Source organism: Vespula vulgaris, chromosome 2, assembly GCF_905475345.1.
Source record: "Vespula vulgaris chromosome 2, iyVesVulg1.1, whole genome shotgun sequence".
NCBI classification, from domain to species: domain Eukaryota; kingdom Metazoa; phylum Arthropoda; class Insecta; order Hymenoptera; family Vespidae; genus Vespula; species Vespula vulgaris.
In genome coordinates this window covers 12,393,580-12,411,953 of record NC_066587.1, presented here as the reverse complement: position 1 = coordinate 12,411,953, position 18,374 = coordinate 12,393,580, and the positions used below count along the sequence as shown (strand labels likewise).

At 37.3% G+C, this 18,374-nt stretch overlaps 2 protein-coding genes across 4 annotated transcripts in view; one reads left to right on the top strand and one right to left on the bottom strand.

Moving 5' to 3' along the window:
* The window catches only part of LOC127072710 (inactive histone-lysine N-methyltransferase 2E), a 397,888-nt gene that overhangs the window by 92,497 nt on the left and 287,017 nt on the right, over nucleotides 1-18,374 (top strand). The gene's annotated exons all lie outside the window — the stretch shown is intronic.
* Nucleotides 1-18,374, bottom strand: part of LOC127072702 (proto-oncogene tyrosine-protein kinase ROS) — a 369,768-nt gene that overhangs the window by 184,431 nt on the left and 166,963 nt on the right. Inside the window, exon 3 of the mRNA XM_051013320.1 lies at nucleotides 10,585-10,634. The gene's annotated coding sequence lies outside the window, so the exon portion shown is untranslated. The remainder of the gene's footprint in view (nucleotides 1-10,584; nucleotides 10,635-18,374) is intronic.

Below are 18,374 nucleotides of genomic sequence, written 5' to 3'. Positions count from 1 at the left end.
GCTCTAACGAAGAGAGAGAGAGAGAGAGAGAAGTAGCCATTAGATTCGTGGCACCGATCTAACCCTATGATTTACTTGCCTTACGGACCGAAACTCCGAATTGGAGAATGGGAAGGCTTATAATTATGTCCAGTGCCGAAATGTATTACTGGTTATAATATATAGGCTTGCTAAAAAAAACTTCTCTTGAGATAATTTGCTGAGCCTACCACTGGCCCAAATCTGCCATGACAAAAAATGCATTATACCAAATGTAAACTGTCTGGTATTAACGGTGATTCTCGTGAATCCAAGCTCGTTGTTGAATCCGAAGACCCTTATTTATTTCGGCTATTGACGATGCAACGGATATCGCTATTAAGTAATCGACAGGTGTGCTTTCTCTGTCTCTCTCTCTCTCTCTCTCTTTCTCTTTCTTTCGAAATCAACTTATAAAATTAGAGGAAAGACGCCGAAAGTGTGTTTTACTGATTTCGTGTTCTTAAAAAAAAAAAATCGTGCTTTGATAACTCTATTCTTTCGCAGCTGTTGAATCTTCTTTCTTATTGAATCGTGTTATTTCCAAATCGCTCGATGTTAAATCGAATTATTATGAATTGAATTCGTCTTCGTTAGATATTCGCAAATATTTCATAGTAAAATTATTATGTATATTATATATATATATATAAATATTCTCAAGGAAAATTTATGTATGCATAGACTCGTTCCATCATCTTCTCTTTTTTCTTCGTTTTCTTTTTTTCCTTTTTAAATAATATGTATCGTGACCGTGCACATGAAAATTTCTTCGATCTAACAATATAAATATTAACGAGAAAGAAAGAGAGAGAAAGAGAGAAAGAGAGAAAGAGAGAGAGAGAGAGAGAGAGAGAGAGAGAGAGAGAGAGAGAGAAGATTCGATGAAACTATCAGTTTGTATGTATCAGTATAAATGGTTGAGCACGCGCCGAGTTCCATTACGAAATGACGGCTTTGCGTGGTCACCGAGTGTTTGATATTTTATCGACTATAATTTCCGGGACTGTAAAATAATTTCCGGTTGAAAATAATCTCAACGATAATGGTAGTAAATGTCTCGCTACAATGTCTACCACGAAAATGCATTGGGTTAGCCGTCGATTTCTCGAAAGCAGTCGAATCGACGAATCGCTGCCGACGGCGCGCGAGATTCAAAAGTCACGCATTACGAATTGCAAATCTATCTACTGGCAAATGTATGTACGTATTTCTTCCTATCTTCGTGTGCATATATATATATAATATATAGATATATATGTATATATATGTATACATAACACGATTAATACTATGCACGGAAGAACGCGAGATGCATGCGAGATGCAAGAGATGCGGCCATCTTGAATCGAGAAAACGAACGGTCCGAGACCCGTCACGAATTCCCATAATTCGAGCCCGAATACGAGGTTTTATCGTACGTTGAAATTGTTTTTGGCCTCCTTTACGGCATCTCGACACGAAACTTCCGCGTCCGTAGCATGTAAGCAGCAGGTAGGTAGGTATATGCAAGTAAAGGAAAGAAAGAGAGTTAAACAAGATGGCAGCTTACTGGTGGGAGGGCATACTCGAGATCAATTTGCATAATAAAAATGTGTGTATCGATCCCTATCGATTGATCTTTTGATCCTTTCGCTATAACAACAAGTTGCGATCTTTACAACAGTTGCAAAAATCTCGTTTTGTTTTTTTATCTTTTTCTTTTTCCAACGTAGATAATTAATTTTCATCTAAGAAAATGACTTTTTAATTGGCAGAGAAACGTTCAATTTACTTTTATGATATTTACTTTTAATGAAAAGATATGAAAGGTACGTAGTACTCGAAGTAGATCGTTTAAATTGCGATAATGAAATGTTATTCGCGACAAAGGGAGATGATAAATTGTGTGTAGATGTTATACGTAATGGATTTGATTATTTTTTCGTTTTTGAATATCGAGAAATAAAGAATAAATTTAATCGGTGCTAGCTTTGAAAACAAAACCGAAGGAAATCTTCTAAAGTATACGTTTCAGAATTTGATGAAACTTTGCCAGCATTTAAGGTGCTCCGAGATTCGAATTAACATATTTATTCGATCTACCAAGAAGTTCAAACTATTCTACGAACTTAAACTTGACATTTTCTTTCAGGAGAACTAATGAGTCGTAAAGTGAAAAGATTCTGGGAATATAATGAAGCGTGAAATTTTCTACGTGTTATTATTAAAAATTTTATACCGACATTAAAAATGTTCATAGCTGTTGCGAAATAAGAAATAGGGTTGATTCATTGAACATTTTAAAATGATTTTTACAAATCGTCGAAAAATAAAGACGAAGGTATACAGATAGAAAAAATTTCATCGAAATCCTGAATATCAATGATCGAACATTTTCATTACGAAGCCAGACACGTTCGGATATGATTTGTTTATAATTCAAGCAATATGATAATTCTGAACGGTATTGAATTTATGCGCGATTGAAATGGTAATAGTCCCGTCGAATGAGGAATAGGTGTTATCGAAGTTATCGAAGCAAAGCAACGGTACTTCCGTTTCTATGTACAACACACACAAATACATACATACACACATACACATATGTGTGTGTTATGACTTTCCGAGTAGATTAATAAGCTTCCACGTCTAATCATTTCATTTCACTATCGAGAACTTGAGAGCAAATTATTCGCATTTAACAATGACTTCAATCGACAAACGATCTCTAAACGGGCAACTAAATAATACTTATATATATATATACACACACACATTCTTTTTGTTTTCTCACAGATTCAAACGATTCATCTACAGAAAAGAAAAAAGAAGATAAACATTCTTTATTAGGAAAAAGCCATTAAGAAAAATTGATATATGCGACATTTAATATCTTTATCGATTTAATTTTTATGAATTGAGAGGAACGAATTTTCTCTTAGTATGATTTAAATTCTATCTTCCGCAAGAATTTCGTTAAAGGAAATCAAATGACGATTACGTTCGTGGGAGATAAATAATTATTTGACTTGAGCCGGACCAAACGCAAAAGTGTAAATCCGCGTGGGAGATACTGGCGACTACTGCAATCGGTGATATCCATGCTCTTACTGACGCAATGCGTGCACTTGCTCAATGCTCAGTCTATATTCTCCTATTCTCCCTCTTTCAATCTCCCTTCTCTCTCTCTCTCTCTCTCTCTCTCTCTCTCTCTCTCTTTCTCTCCCTCTCTTGGCCGTCACCTTCGAGAGTTTGCATATTTATGACTGTTTATAATGTATAATTGACGGCAATCCGGTACACATTCTCGAGGCTGAGAGTCAACTAAAAGTTACGTTCTATGTGCGAACGAAAGAGAGAGAGAGAGAGAGAGAGAGAGAGAGAAAGGAGAAGAGAGAGAGAGAGAGAGAGAAAGGAGAAGAGAGAGAGAGAGAGAGTTCAAAATCGCTGGACGCTAAATCAGATTAACAGCTTTGCATTTTGGCTCGACCTCAGCTTTGGACCAACATCGTCCACCGAGTCTCTTCCTATTTCTACTCTTTCTCTCTCTCTCTCTCTCTCTCTTTCTCTCTTTCTCTCATATACATACATATGCACACACATACTGTCTTTCTCTTTCTTTTAGTCATTCCTTTTAGTAGTTTCTTTTACTACACTTTCAGTTTCCAACCGTAACTTTTGTTTTTCACTATGACTACGTTAAAATTCATAAAGTAAACTTTGATTAATTTCTTAGTTTATTTCCTATTTTTCTTAGTATACCTAAAAAAAAAAAAAAAAGAAAAAGAAAAGAACTTTCAAAGAGTAACGATCACGAAAGACGTATCTTTAACATAGCCTTATCGAGCCAGCCAGCAGCTTATCTCGGTTTATCGTTAAACGTTGCATTACGCGACCCTAAGCACGACTCACACTGTGAGAAAATTAAATCACCCGGTGGCCCTTTTGTCCGATGTATTCGAAACTCGCTCAGTAAGCTTGGCACAAAACGTACCCTTATCAGCCTGCTAAACAAGGATAATAATCTCTGGTAAAAGCGTGCCAGAAATTAGTTTAATCACGGCGCGAAGTTTTTCTCTTTTAAAGACTTAGGTACAATGTAAGTCAAATAAACGTGGATAATAATCTACGATATTTCCATATACATAGGTGTATATATATATATATATATATATATATATATATATATATATATTCTTTTTTCTCATAGGATACGAATTCAGAAGGGAAAATGACTGTAACACGTACGAAGACATATACCACAATTACGAGAACTCTTCGCGAAACATATTGCCTTGCTTTCGTCGCCAAGTATTCTGTCTCTCTCTCTCTCTCTCTCTCTCTCTCTCTCTCTCTCTCTCTCTCTCTCTCTCTCTCTCTCTCCTATTTTACGAACATCGTTGCCTTCCACGTAAACGGTCGCAAATGGGTAATTTTCTCGTTAGTAACAACGACCGTGTCGTACCGTAGTCAAGTCTACCTTTCGCAGTAACTGCTACCGACTCTCGACGAGTAGAACCGACTTTAAAGCTACTTGCTACTCTTACACACTTGAGAACTTTTCGTACGCGAGAACTGTCCAAGATCGAGACTATTCGACTACTCGTTTTCTCGTTTTGTCTTTTCTTTCGTTTTGTCTTAACTCGTTCCTCTGCGAACATTCCCTTACATGATTTTAACGTAGTTGTCCTTTTCTTTCTTATGCTCTCTCTCTCTCTCTTTTTCTCTCTCTCTCATTCTTTCTCGTTCTTTTTTGCTCTTTCTATTCTTTCCCTTATCTCGATCACTCTCACGAATAAACTCACACGTTCAATTTTTCTACGAGCTATCGTAATTATTATCGGTTTTGCGGGAGCTTCTATATCGCGTTTGAACATATTTTCTTCTCTCTCTTTTCTGGAGTACGAAAGGAAGTTTTCCTCGAGTGCTTGACGAAAAAGTCGGCTAATTACCATACTCATATTTTCCTACGTTCACATCGAAAATAATAACGCGTAATGTTCTTTAAACGTCGAACATAACGATCCTATCTGTAATCGTCGCATTTCTTCTCTTTTTTTAGTTTTTCTACCTTTTAGTTTTTCTTTCCTCCCTCTCGCTCGCCACGCGAACACGAGAAATGAAATATTTTACAATGAATGCTATTTTTAACTTTATCGATTATTATCAACGAAGAATCTCAGCATCGATCAAGAAAACGAAGTAATTCTAGATAGATATTTCATTAATAATAACACGATAACGTTATTATTTTTTTAATATAAGATATAACATCGGTAACGTAGTTTGAAATAGAAAATTGTAAACGAGTGATCAATGAAACATAAAGAGAAAAGGAGAAAAGATGGAAAAAGGAAAAGAGTACGAACGGAATGACAACGGCAAAGGGAAAACATTGACGTTGAATACACGACGCAATCCATGCATGATGTAACGCAGCGACTGAAAGAGAGAGAAAGAGAGAGAAGTAGAGAAGGAGAGAAGGAGAATAGTGCATGGCAAATGGCAAGCCATTTGCGAAATAACACATCGATAAACTCGTCGGTAAAACGAACGTGGAAATCGTTTTCTCCCCTCTACTCTTCATATCGTCTCTCTTTCTCTCTCTCTCTCTCTCTCTTCCTCTCTCTCTCTCTTTCTATCGAATACACGCATGTTCATTCACTCGTTCTTTTTACCAAACGCTTACAGCTTCATTTTGAATTCAACGAACACTTTTCCTCTTTTACTCCGTTTCTGTTCGCTTTTCTTTCTTCCCTACCATCTCGGAAGTGAACACGATCGGCCATTTTTGCGGTCGCAAAGTCGAGAGGCAAAAGAGCCAAAATAAAGAAAGGAAGAGATAAGAAGAATTTTTCTTCCCTTTTCTTGAATACCGAATTTACGAATTCAGATTCGGAATATTATTGATTCTCACAATACTGAAATTTCACAAAAATGTCTAGATTCTTTGTTTTCCGTCAAATAAATGGAAAGTTGGTCGAATGCGTACGTCGAAGGAACCCTTTCGAAATAAAAGGAAAAAAAAGGAAAAGAAGTCGAACGAGTCATAAGAATAAGTTGGATGAGGAAAAAGATCGAGAAATGGTGAAGGGTCGAAGAGGGATTGTTTGAACTCTATATAAGGAGAAAGGACAGAGAGGGAGAATACGAAAGGGTTTCTTTAGGAGGGAAGGGCTGGACGAATAGGCGTCAAAGCTAGGGAGGTTGATGTATATGCATGCTACTCTCGGGTCAGCAGGATGGCCCAAATTACCATAAACACACTAGATAGTAGGCTAACTGCTCTTGTACTCTCTCCTGCTGTCCTCTTTGTCTCTCTCTCTCTCTCTCTCTTTCTCTACCTATCTATCCCTCTTTGACTTTTGGTTTACCTTCGGCCATCAATTCATCGTATTTTATTGATACCCATATACCAACGAAATTTATCATGAATAAATTTAAACCCAGTCGCGCATTTTTATTCGTAGAAAATTAAGCTAAACAACAAATTCGACGTATTAACCAAATTTAAAACAACGAGCTATTCTTAATAAAGTCAACTCGCTCGTTCGCCAGCTCATTCATTCGTCCGTCCAGAGAAACGTTGAAACACGGGAGAATGCTTTTAATGAGATTGTACCAGTCCGGGAGGTTATACAGTATTAAGCGGATTTCTGAAACGAATTACAAGTTGAAAATTGTATTTTTTAACGAGTAAATCTAACTTTTTTTTTTCTTTTCTCTTTCTTTTTTCTTTTCTTTTCTTTCTTTTTTTTCTTTTTCTTTTGCATTTGTTAATTATGAGTTTCCGTTTGAAAGTCCGTTACGCACTTGAATCCGACGAGGTGCCGCGAGGTGCCACGAGAAAAGTGATCGAAACGCGGTTTCTACTTAAAAGTTTTACAATCGATAAACGTATTGAATAATCTATTAAAAAATAGTCGGTTTATATGAAGACAAAATTATCATTTTACCATTCTTTTAAGAAGAAAAGAATACGAATAAACGAGAATGTAAAATTTAGTTTTATTAAAAGGCTCAGCTCTCAGTCGTTTTGTCTCTTACACTCGTCTCCTCTTTTTCGTTCGCGCATTAACACGTTTTATAATTTAAAAAAAAAAAAAAAACATTTTGGAGAAGAGAAATTGCGAATGTAGTAGGTGGTTTAAAAAACAAAGAATCTAACAGATACTTCTTCTCTTGATGCAGTGCTCATTTTTCTTCGGTTTTTTTCTATTTTTCTAGTATCTCTTTTGTTCGTTCTTCCTTTCCTCTCTCTCTCTTTACTCTTTCTAACAGTTCCCTTTCATTTAAACCCGTTGTCGTGTGAGATCACAGAGGACACCTTCTTGATCCGTAGAGCGGCAAAATATACCAAGAGAGATAGAGATAGAGATAGAGAGAGAGAGAGAGAGAGAACAGTGAACTATCAGGTCGTCTTTAATTCCTTCCACGAACACATTCGAAATCTCAAACACCTATTCGAAAGCTTTGCTCTTTGAACCTCTCCCGTGGTGATCTGTGATCAAGGTACGTCTAGACTGCCCTTTATATGCTGAGTTTTCCAAAGAAAGAGAGATGGAAGGTATTCTCAGTCCCCTCTTATTCCAATTCCTTTTTTCGAAGGACTCCTTCTTTACTAATGATCGAACGAAGGAAAACGCTCTTCTTACCTTTTCGTCGTCGTCGTCGTCGTCGTCGTCGTCGTCTTGTCGTTGTCATTGTCGTCGAAAAGTTGCTGCGAACGTTATGACGAATTCTCGACGATGAAAAGGACTTCTTAACGAATTCGAAAGGTAGATAGCTGAGAGGAATATCTCGCGAATAATACGTCGCGACCCGATCTAAAAAAGATCGAACCACCGACGTCTCGTTTCCTTCACGAAAACTTCTCCCTTAAACCGCTTCCATTCGCCACGATGATTAAGCTCTTTTAATGGTACCGCGAATCTCTTTTTTATCCTACTTTTTGCACGAAGCACGAAGAGCAGCCGTAATTGAATTTACCGCGGTAGAGATTATTTTTCCGTGCGTTTCGTGCTCGCCGTACGAGGAAAAAAGAAATAAAGAGATAGAGATAGAGATAAAGAGAGAAAGAGAGAGAGAAAGAGAGAAAGAGAAAGAGAAAGACAGAACGCGATGATGAAAAAATAGGTATAAAATAGATGAAGATTTATTGAGAAAAATTTCATTAACCTACAGGAAAGGGATTTTGTTAAGTCGAGATACTACATTCCAAAATGATACATATGTAGTAATTACTCATTTTAACTATGTAGGTATTTATAATTAATTCTTTGAACGATTTAATTCACAAGATTTTTCTCTCTTTCAGGGATTTTCTCGGATTTAAAATTTTATACAACGCTTTTGAGAATTTATTTGACTAAGGGTCGGATAAAGGGAATATAAAAATGTAGAGTAGCGAGTTGTACGGATTTGTGTTCGAAGTAAATTGCGCTTTTCGAAAACATCGTTCCCAAATGAGTATTTAACGGTATCTGCACGAATAATTTCGAATATGACAAAAAATAAGAGAGAGAGAGAGAGAGAAAGAGAGACAGATAGGCAGACAGACAAAGAGAGAGAGAGATAGAGAGAGAGATTCCGATACTACGGAAAGTAACTTGCCATTCGACTTTTCGGCTTTATCGTTATTATCCGTAGTAATGAGCTGGATCAAACGAGCGTATAAAGCTGCAACGGTGAACAGATAAAACGTATATAATCGGATGCTGCGCGTCGTGTGGCTAATTCGTTCTCGAGAAATTTTAAAGATCCTACGGGACACGTAACTATCTATCGTTTCGATCAGCAATGTTATTATTCAACAATGGAAATATTCAATGGAAAAATCATTTAAAAAGCAGGAAAAAATTATATGTTTGTGAAATGAAATGAAATGAAATAAAATAAAATAAAGATCGAAAAAAAATTGTTACTATCATCATCATCATCATCATCATCATTACTATTATTGTTATTATTATTATTTATCAACGAAATTGACGAGAAACCTATTAAATTGACAAAAAGACGAACGACCAGAGCCAACATTCTTTTAAAGCTAATCTATTATCCTTTTCTCCTAGATTCAATTAAAACCATCTAGGTATTTCATTATACTCTTAATCTCTATAATATATATCTCCTTCAGAGAATAATATCAGTGGAATCTATCGACTAAAAGAGCGCTATAACAGAGGTAAGGATACTCTCTGCAAGATGGTAACGTAGAAATAAGCAGAAATCAAAAGTGAAAATCTCGAAGGCGAGCCAAGAGAGCCACGGTCTCTCTTCTCTCGAAGGTTGCTTCAACTCGACGGAAAAGCGCGAGCATTCGAGCGTGTCGAAAGCGTTTGAACATTGTCTGGCGTTCGTGAGATTCTCGAGTGACTCTGGAAAGGATCTCGGAGGAATGCAATTTCTCCCCTTACTCTTTAACCCTTTCCTTCCTCTCTATGTATCTTTCTCTCTTCCTCTCTCTCTCTCTCTCCCTCTCTCCCTTTTTTCTCGTTCATTCTTCCTTTACCACTCCTACGCGTTACACTTTGAGAACTCGCCGTCTCAACGATGAACTTTCTCGTCAAGAAACGTTTTAGGATCGTTGCGCTTGATTGGCGAAATACACGGAGTTCGAACCTCCTTTTCTTTCTTCGAATTTCATCGATCGTTTCCGGCAAAACGAATTTCGTTTATCGTAATGTTTTTTTCTTTATTTCACAAAAAACTTCTTTTTTTCCTCTCTCTCTCTCTCTGTTTTTTTTAACACTTTCCAATTTAGTTTTTAATTTATACTCGGATTATATTTAGTACTTCACTTTTTCGTCACGTCGACGTTAATGATTAAATCTCGCGATTAAAAGATATTTTCTCTCGACGTTAGATTTATTTCTTCCATTTTATCTCTCTCTCTCTCTCTCTCTCTCTCTCTCTCTCTCTCTCTCTCCCTCTCTTCGAATTGTTCTAAACGCGTGCAATATTTCATACGGCGACTATCGGCGTCGAGATTCAAATGAAACGTCGTGCGTTAAAATGACGAAGAGGATTGGACTCGCGGGTCAAGGTGAAAAAGTTGACGAATACGTCTCGTTGCCCTGGCATTGAAACAACCAGACGGATTTATGACTAAATACAACAAGAACAATACATCTCGTTGAAATCATTTTGGCTAGACTGCCGTGAGCCTTGTTTGAAAGTTCGATATTTTTAACCAGAGATATTGTTACATTCACCAACGTGAAAAAGTTTCACAATTAATTGCCCGTAACGTCCGAACATAAAAATGAAATCGATAAGTTCTATGAAAAAAAAAAAAAGAAAAAAGAAAAAAGAAAAAAGGAAAAGAAAAAAAGGATTTGACTGAAAAAAAAAGAAAGAAAAAAACATTACTCGATCAAATTTTTGATTACTTTTTCGATAATCTGTTCCGTCGTACTAACCATATGGCGCTAGACACTAATTACTTTCACGGTAGGTGCGTGAGATAATTAAATCGATCGACTTACTACTTCCGGGAATCGATGTACCGTGAGAAAATTCTTTATCTTTTTCTTTTCCTGTCTTATTCTACCATCAGAATCAGAACCGGTTATATCTTACCTTTTTGCAACTGTGAAAATCCGTTCACGATCATCCCGTTAATTTTGACTCTGCAATCAAACGTTAATAGCGTTAATAAAATTCTCTCGAGATAGAATGAGACAGATAGATGGATAGATAGAAGAACGAAGATGATTGAAAGAAGAGGGAAAAAAAATGAATAGTCGTTCGATATTTTACGAGATCATATACCCTTCCACCCAATACTATACGTTCTTCGTATTCTTTTAAGAGAAGACGACTATGAAAAGATGAAGGAGCAAGGCGAAGTCATTACCCGCAGAATTATTTCAGAATTAAATCAACGAATAAAGGCATCCTCTTCCGGTTATCGTCGTCGTCGTCGTAGTCGTACTTCGATGAAATGTCGAGGTAGTACGAAAAAGCGGAAAAGAAAAGGACGAGGATAGAACGACGGATAGAGAAAAAAATGGGGTGGGCGAAGAGGAAAGGGGTAGGAGAAATAAAGCGCGAAAAGAAGCGAAGTAGGATGGTTTTAAGAGAAGGAAAAGTAAGAGGAGGAAGAGGAGAAGGAGGAGGAGGAGGAGGAGGACGGAAGACAGAGAAAGACGACGAGAAGAGAGACGAGACGGACGAGTTCGTCTCGCGTAAATGTGTCCTCGAAGAGGAGTGACTATAAAAGACCGACAAAAAGGAAGAATCGGGAAGCAGAGAGATGGAAACGATGGAGATCTGATATCTGCCGAGCGTTCGCGAGGGTAGCCAACTTTTAAAACTTATTCAAATTAAATAGACCGAAGATGAAGGGAAGGAAGGGAAAGCGGAAGGTTTCGAATAAGATAAGGGTTGATAATGAGAAAGAGAGAGAGAGAGAGAGAGAAAGTAGCAACCCCGACGGTATTGATAACGGCAACACCCTCGGAATAAAATATAACGCGCGTTTCGCAGCGGAGAATTAAAAGATGTTTCTGCCCCTTTTTTTAACAACACTCCCTACCCGTCTCGAACCCTACGTACCTATCTTCGAAAAGAAAAAAAGAGAAAAAAAAGAAAAAAGAAAAACGACCCAACGAAAGGTATCCTTGGAGAAAGGAAGAAAACGAGAGGAGTGGATACGTCGTCCCTTTGTCCGCCACTTTTCCACTCCCTTTTCTCGCTTCGTCGCTCTCCTCGCCACCCTCGCGAACCGTCTAAGAGATCTACCTGATAAATCCGAAAATCGCTCGAATAAATCGGGAGACCAGATCCTCCTCGCGAAGTTATTTATTTCTCGCGGCTGTTAAAGTGAAAACGTAAAGGGGACTTCCTCTTTTAAATCGGAAATCTCGACGACGCTTATTTTATGATATTAACTCGACGGAATAAGAGATTTCTTGTTTCTTTTTCTCTCTCTCTCTCTTTTTTTTTTGTTTTGCTTTTCCCTTTTTTTCTTTGATTTCGTTATTACAACGTCGTCCTTTCGTTTATATATTTCCTTTCTTTACTTTTTCACGAGTCAACGATATGACGCTCTTCGTGATCTTTCAATGTAACGTTCTTTCTATATAATAAGGCCCGTCGTTGATATTCTCCAAAGTATCATATTCTCTGACCTTTAACACGATATTTCACACTTGATCGTGAAGGGTAGTTTCTTTAAGGAAGCCAATGTCCTTTAAATCGATCAATCTATGTTTGATCAAAATTACAACGAGTGGAAGCGAGAAAATACAATGAACCTTTCCACGAAAGGTCCCTTTTTATTAATGGTTTATATCGATCGAATCGATATCGAGAAAACGATTTAAATTTATCTCCGTTAACATGGATTTATTACAAATCTTCTTACCTTTTAACAAACAACACTGACATTTCCCCCCTCCCCCAAATAAATATATATATATATATACTTATATATTGTGTGTATGTGTACATGTACATAGAAACATCTCGTTAACGCGATTCACGAAATACGAAAAAGCGATGACCAAGGTAAAGGGACTTTGATTTCCATAGAACCGTAATAAAGTTAGTAGAAAGGAGCACGGTTAATGAACGCGAGCGTTCTAGTTTCCATTCGTTGGACCGAGGGCTGATGGCTAACTTCACGAGTCGTTGCACGAACAAACACGTAAAAGCATGTTGGTGATGTTCAACTCTCTTTGCTACGAGATAACCTTGATTTTTCATTCGCCATCGTGACCTATGGTATATTAGGTCAGCTAAAGGAAATACCGTGTTTATGTTTACCTGCTCCAACACACCAATTGATTGATCGATTATTCAACCTATCTCTCTCTATTTCTCTCTCTATCTATCTCTCTCTCTCTCTCTCTCTCTCTCTCTCTCTCTCGTTTTCTTTCCTCGTCAGGATTTTGCCGCAGGAAAATAAGCTTGTATTAAATTGCCAATAAAAGCGATTCGACTCAAGTATACCTTAATACAACGTAGGTTTTAAGGAGCCCTTTAGAGTCTGATCGATACCTCTTTCCATTCTTTTCTTCCTTCCTTTCTTTCACTCTCTCTCTCTCTCTCTCTCTCTCTCTCTCTCTCTCTCTCTCTGTCTCTCTTTCTCTCTGTCTCTCTTTCTCTCTTTCTCTCTCTTTCTCTTTCTCTCTCTATCTTTCTTTATCTGTTTTTCTCGTGTTCTACTAGCCAAGAGCTCCGGTTACAGCAAACTTTGGGAAGCAATAATGAATGTAGTCGCTCTTAAAGTTTGGCCATTGTTTTATCACCTTTAATACACTGCTCGCAAGTAATACCAGGTATCTGCTGTTTCTTCATTCGACCTACGATTCCTGCATTTATTCTGTTCTCTTATCTATCTTCTCTTTATCTCTCTTTCTGTCTGTCTTTCTCTCTTTCTCTCTCTCTCTCTCTCTCTCTTGTCTGTCTTTTTCTCCTTCTCTCACTTTCTACATCAACCCACCAATACTTAACAAAAAGTGATTTCGTATGCAATGAAAGTGGCCTCGAGCCTCGGTTAATTTCGTCGCTCGTAAAACCGGCTGATAATAAGAAGGAAAGGAAGATGAAGAAGTCCAAAAGTAAAAAAAAAAAAATAAATGCTAAATATGGAAATTGTAAGAGCACGAATCGAATCTCCATCGACGGTAGTAATAACCTTGGAAACTTTTGAGACTTGTTTGTAATATCTAAAAAGAAAATTATTTATCGAGATGAATCAATATTCCAATCTTATAAAATTCGAATCGAATGACTACATTATCACAATTTATCAACTTTCGTTTTAAACATCATCGATTTTATCTACGTCCTATAATATTTCTCGTAGTTAACGAATCTTAAAAGAAAATTTTTTTTTACAGTTTACAATTAATTTTGATATACATCAATCACGTTTATCAAATTTTTTTTTTCGTTAATAACTTATCAAGATCTTTTACTATCTGCTTTACTTCGTAAAGCAACAAGACGGTCGGGGTAACTTTGAGAGTTTAAGATCACTGGACACGTAACTCGTTTGCACAAAACCCAATTTCCACTTTCATCGTCGCGATTAATATCGTTATCCTTCAAGGTTCGCTGATCGTTGCAAGTCAAAGGGATCGGCTCGAAGTATGTTGCCGAAGAGAACAAAGGACAGAAAAAGATAGAGACAAAGGAGGACGAAGATAAGAGAGAGAGACAGAGAGAGACAAAAATAACGAGTAAGAGAGAGAGAGTGAGGGAGAGGGAAAGAGGGAAAGGACGATGGTGGCTTGCCGAAGAAAAAGACGAAAATGAATCCACGTCTCCTTTGAGAGCAGCACAAAGACGCCGACGTTCTAGCTCTGGCAGATGCGTTTTTTGTCGAGACACGCTCGTTAACCCGACGGGTTATTAAGGCAATTAATATGACGTTTGCTAATACGTGCACGTTCTACTTAAAAACGAATGAGAGAGATAGAGAGGTAGATAGATAGATAAATAGATAGATAGACAGAGAGAGAGATTCATTCTGAACTCAAACTATTCTCAATGCTTCTCGCGTGTCATTGGGTCTTCTACACGTCCCATCAAGGAAATACGATTAAAGGTTATTCGCTAATTAACATCTGTCTTGGCAAGAGTGAAAGGCCGCCATTTTTTGCTTATCTATCTTCTCCGTCTTTCTTTCTTCATCCTCGTTAATAACGGAACGTTAATAAACCCTACGTAATTTTTATCCGAACTAGACATCCGCAAGAAACGATGGTATTTGAATGAATCATAAGAATCATAATCGAGAAGAAAATGAGAGTGGATTCGATCAAGTACTTACATAAATGTCTATAACGTCTGATAATATATCTACTCGTTTTACCGTGATAATTGTCGATCGTTTTCTTCGTTTTCTCGAATACAATCCTTCTTTTCTTCTTCATTTATTATATCAAGCAAACAAATATTTTCTATTCGTACGTTACACGATTCGAAGACTCGATCAGATTTTATATATAAAAAAAACAAAACAAAACAAAAAGAAAAAAAATACTTTTAAAACGTACATTGCTCTTGATCCAAGCGATAACGACGTATGACCTTTCACGATTCGCGAACAGTCATTAATTCTTTCGAAACCTATACAGTTACATAGTCGAGTTTTGTTGATATAATAGCGAGCAAAGGGCAAGTGTGAAACGAGTGGACCAGGTGGATGTTCGATAAGGGAGTGAGACAGAGACAGTAGATACGTATATAAATGGGTATAGATGTTTACATAGGAGAGAGGGAGATACATGGAATTTATGGCACAAGTTTTGATATACTGCACATTTAGGGTAGAAGTTTAAAATATTAAAATAGCCACGGCGATACGATAGAGGCTCGAACCGCGACGGGAGATTTATCATACGCCGGAGATACGCCTTGTATAGTGTGCGACATAACACTATGAAGAGAACGACCTCATCCCCTTCTTGTCTCTCTCTCTCTCTCACACACACTCTCTCTCACTCTTTCTCTGTCTCTCTGTTTGTCCCTCTCTCTCTCTCTCTTTTTCGACACTGCTGGCCCTCCTTCTTCCTACACGTCGTGTATGCTCATGAATACATCGACGGGTTTAGATTCGTTTCGACGGGATTTCGCTTTCGACGAAGAGATTCGTCCTCCGATTTACGCCGCGTAGAAACATCACCCTTCTTTTTGTCAGAACCCTTCCTATCAGAACCCAAAGTCCCGTGTTCCCCGATTTTCTTCCAAGAGGGGAATCCTTGACCGACATTTAAAATCGTAACTCGTATCAAAATCGTACGATTTCGAATCGTAACTTTGTTTATTCCTTTACCATTCAAATTTATCATTTGAATCATCAATGATGCGATCATATTTATCAAGTTTCTTATTCTTGGAAATCAAAACAAAAAAGAAAAAACAAGAAAATAAAAACGAATATATATATATATATATATATATATATATATATATCTGCCGATTTGCCGAAGATCGAACTAAAATAAAATAAAAGATAATTCGTCAAAGATGAAAGGAAAAATTCGTAATGCTCTTATTAACTATGCGCTTTGTGGATAAACAAACAAATTGAAATGCAAATGTTACGCGTCGTCGCTTGCATTAACGCACCAAAGGACACGTCCCTCTTTTCGACGTGTCCGATCGATAACCATTTCGATGTCCGCCGTTCCGAAGTACCGATAACTACGCAGAACGCGTTTTTGAAGTAACAACCCCTTCCATCCTTTAAATCTTCTCATATCTATGTACGGATCGCGTCCCAACGAACACAGTCCGTTTCGAAAACGGGCTTGGGTCCCGCTTGGATGGCGATCTTTCTTTTTTCCTTCGTTTTCTTTTTTTTTCTTTCTTTTTCTCTTCCATGGGATAGGGTAAGTCCTCGTACGGATTTCGTAGCACGTAATCGATAACATCGTCTACGTATCGAGAGTCATGAATCACTTGAGTGAATGCCGCAGCCTTTTGCGGTCTTTATTATCTTCACCCTTCGAACTCGATAATATAATATAATACTATACATATATCTGTACGCATATAAACGCGTACGCGTAGACACGTGCTAAAAAAAAAAAAAAAAGAGAAAGGAGAGAAAAAAAAAGGAAAAAATGAAGGGCGAAAAGAAAAAGGAGCAAAGACCCTTACACTCTAACCCTACGCGAGAAGAGAAAAGGAGGAGAGAAGGGACAGAACGCGGCATTTGGATCGTCTGGAAAACGACATGCGTGAGTGCAAGAGAGAAAGACAAAGAAGAGAGAGAGAGAGAGAGAGAGAGAGAGAGAGAGGAGAAGATAGAGAACGTTCACGCGTGGCATGTGGGACCACATATGGCGCGTGGCTTCCCATTGTTAAGGGTGCGGCTTACCTAACTGACTTCATGGTCGTTCGTATTTCTAGAGGACGAATTCAGGATGTATATTCCCGAGGCACGACATGTGTGCAAGGTGTCACACGATAAACACGATCAAGAATAGTAACCTTTTCTGTCTTTTTTTTTTTCTTTTTTTGCCGTCGAAAGAACTTTCTCAACTTGGCGAATCTTTTCTAACTGTTCTTTATTCGTCTCTTTCTTGATCTCATTCTCTCTTTCAGCAAAACTGACGGATAGTGACATCGTATGATTGTTTAGAAAGATGATAACTATTTCAATTCTCGCATGACTTTTACAATATATCGGAAAAAACTATGCAAAGGCTAATGAAAAATAAATATTCTGAAATAACATTTATTTGTTCGCGTAGTTAAATTGTTTCAACGCTTCTTCCGATGTTATTCAAATAAATCGATTGTTGAGATCGTTCTGGTTGACGTGAGATATGAATTTTAATTAGTAAACCGTCGCTTTTTGTTTCCCTTGTTTGACGTTTGCAACGAATGAAATTCGATGTGGTTACGCATAGGAATATTATCTGCCAACAATTGCAATATATCTCTTTTATATAGTCTTTTAGATATGCGATCATATTTGAATCAAAAAATATACGTAATGGTTAACGTATATGTAATACGTGTAATTAGACAATTATGATCACGAGATGAAAACGTGATTTTGACGAATCGATCGACTACGCTACGCAAATGCGTAAAATCGTTCGTTTTTTTTTTTATTCGATACTCATCGAAAGAAAACTCGTTCGTTCGACTCGTTTGTATTGGACAGCTAATTAAACCGAGCCATCGATCCGTGAGTTCATCCTCATATAATAAAGCTCTTGTCACTTGAAGGTATGCGACGAGCCAATTTCACCTTAAAAGTGACGATACGTAATTCGTTTCGTGAGGCTCGCTAATTAATTAAAATCCTCTCCCACTGTCTCTCTCTCTCTCTTTCTTTCTCTTTTTCTATCTCTCTATCCATCTCTCTTCGAATCCTCTTCCTCCTTATTGTCCTTTACAAAGCTTTTATTTTTCTCCCGTAATTTCATTATAATTCTCGAGACAATATTTACGGGATCGTAACGACATTAATTGCAACGACGAGATCCAATTTGAAATATCACTGGATAGCACTTAAAAAAAGGAACCATTCCGCATAACGTAAATTGCAAAATCTACTTTTTCTTCGTCCTAATCGAAAAGTATTTCCTTTCGTTATATTTATCAATCACCGACGTCGTTCATCGTCAAAAAGAAATTCATCCGACGTTAATTATCGATTACTCGAGATCCCTCGAAAGATATTTTTTATGCTATTAAGCAAACAACGGAACGACGTTGACATTCACGATCCTACCTATAGGAATATCAATCACGTTTCTTATATATTTCGATGGAATGATATAGCCGGTGAAGGCCGGAAAAAAAAATAAAGAAAAGAAGAAAAGGACAAAATATTATACATACATATATTCAAAACTTTCTCGATATACGAAGCATACGTTTACGAAAGGGAGGCG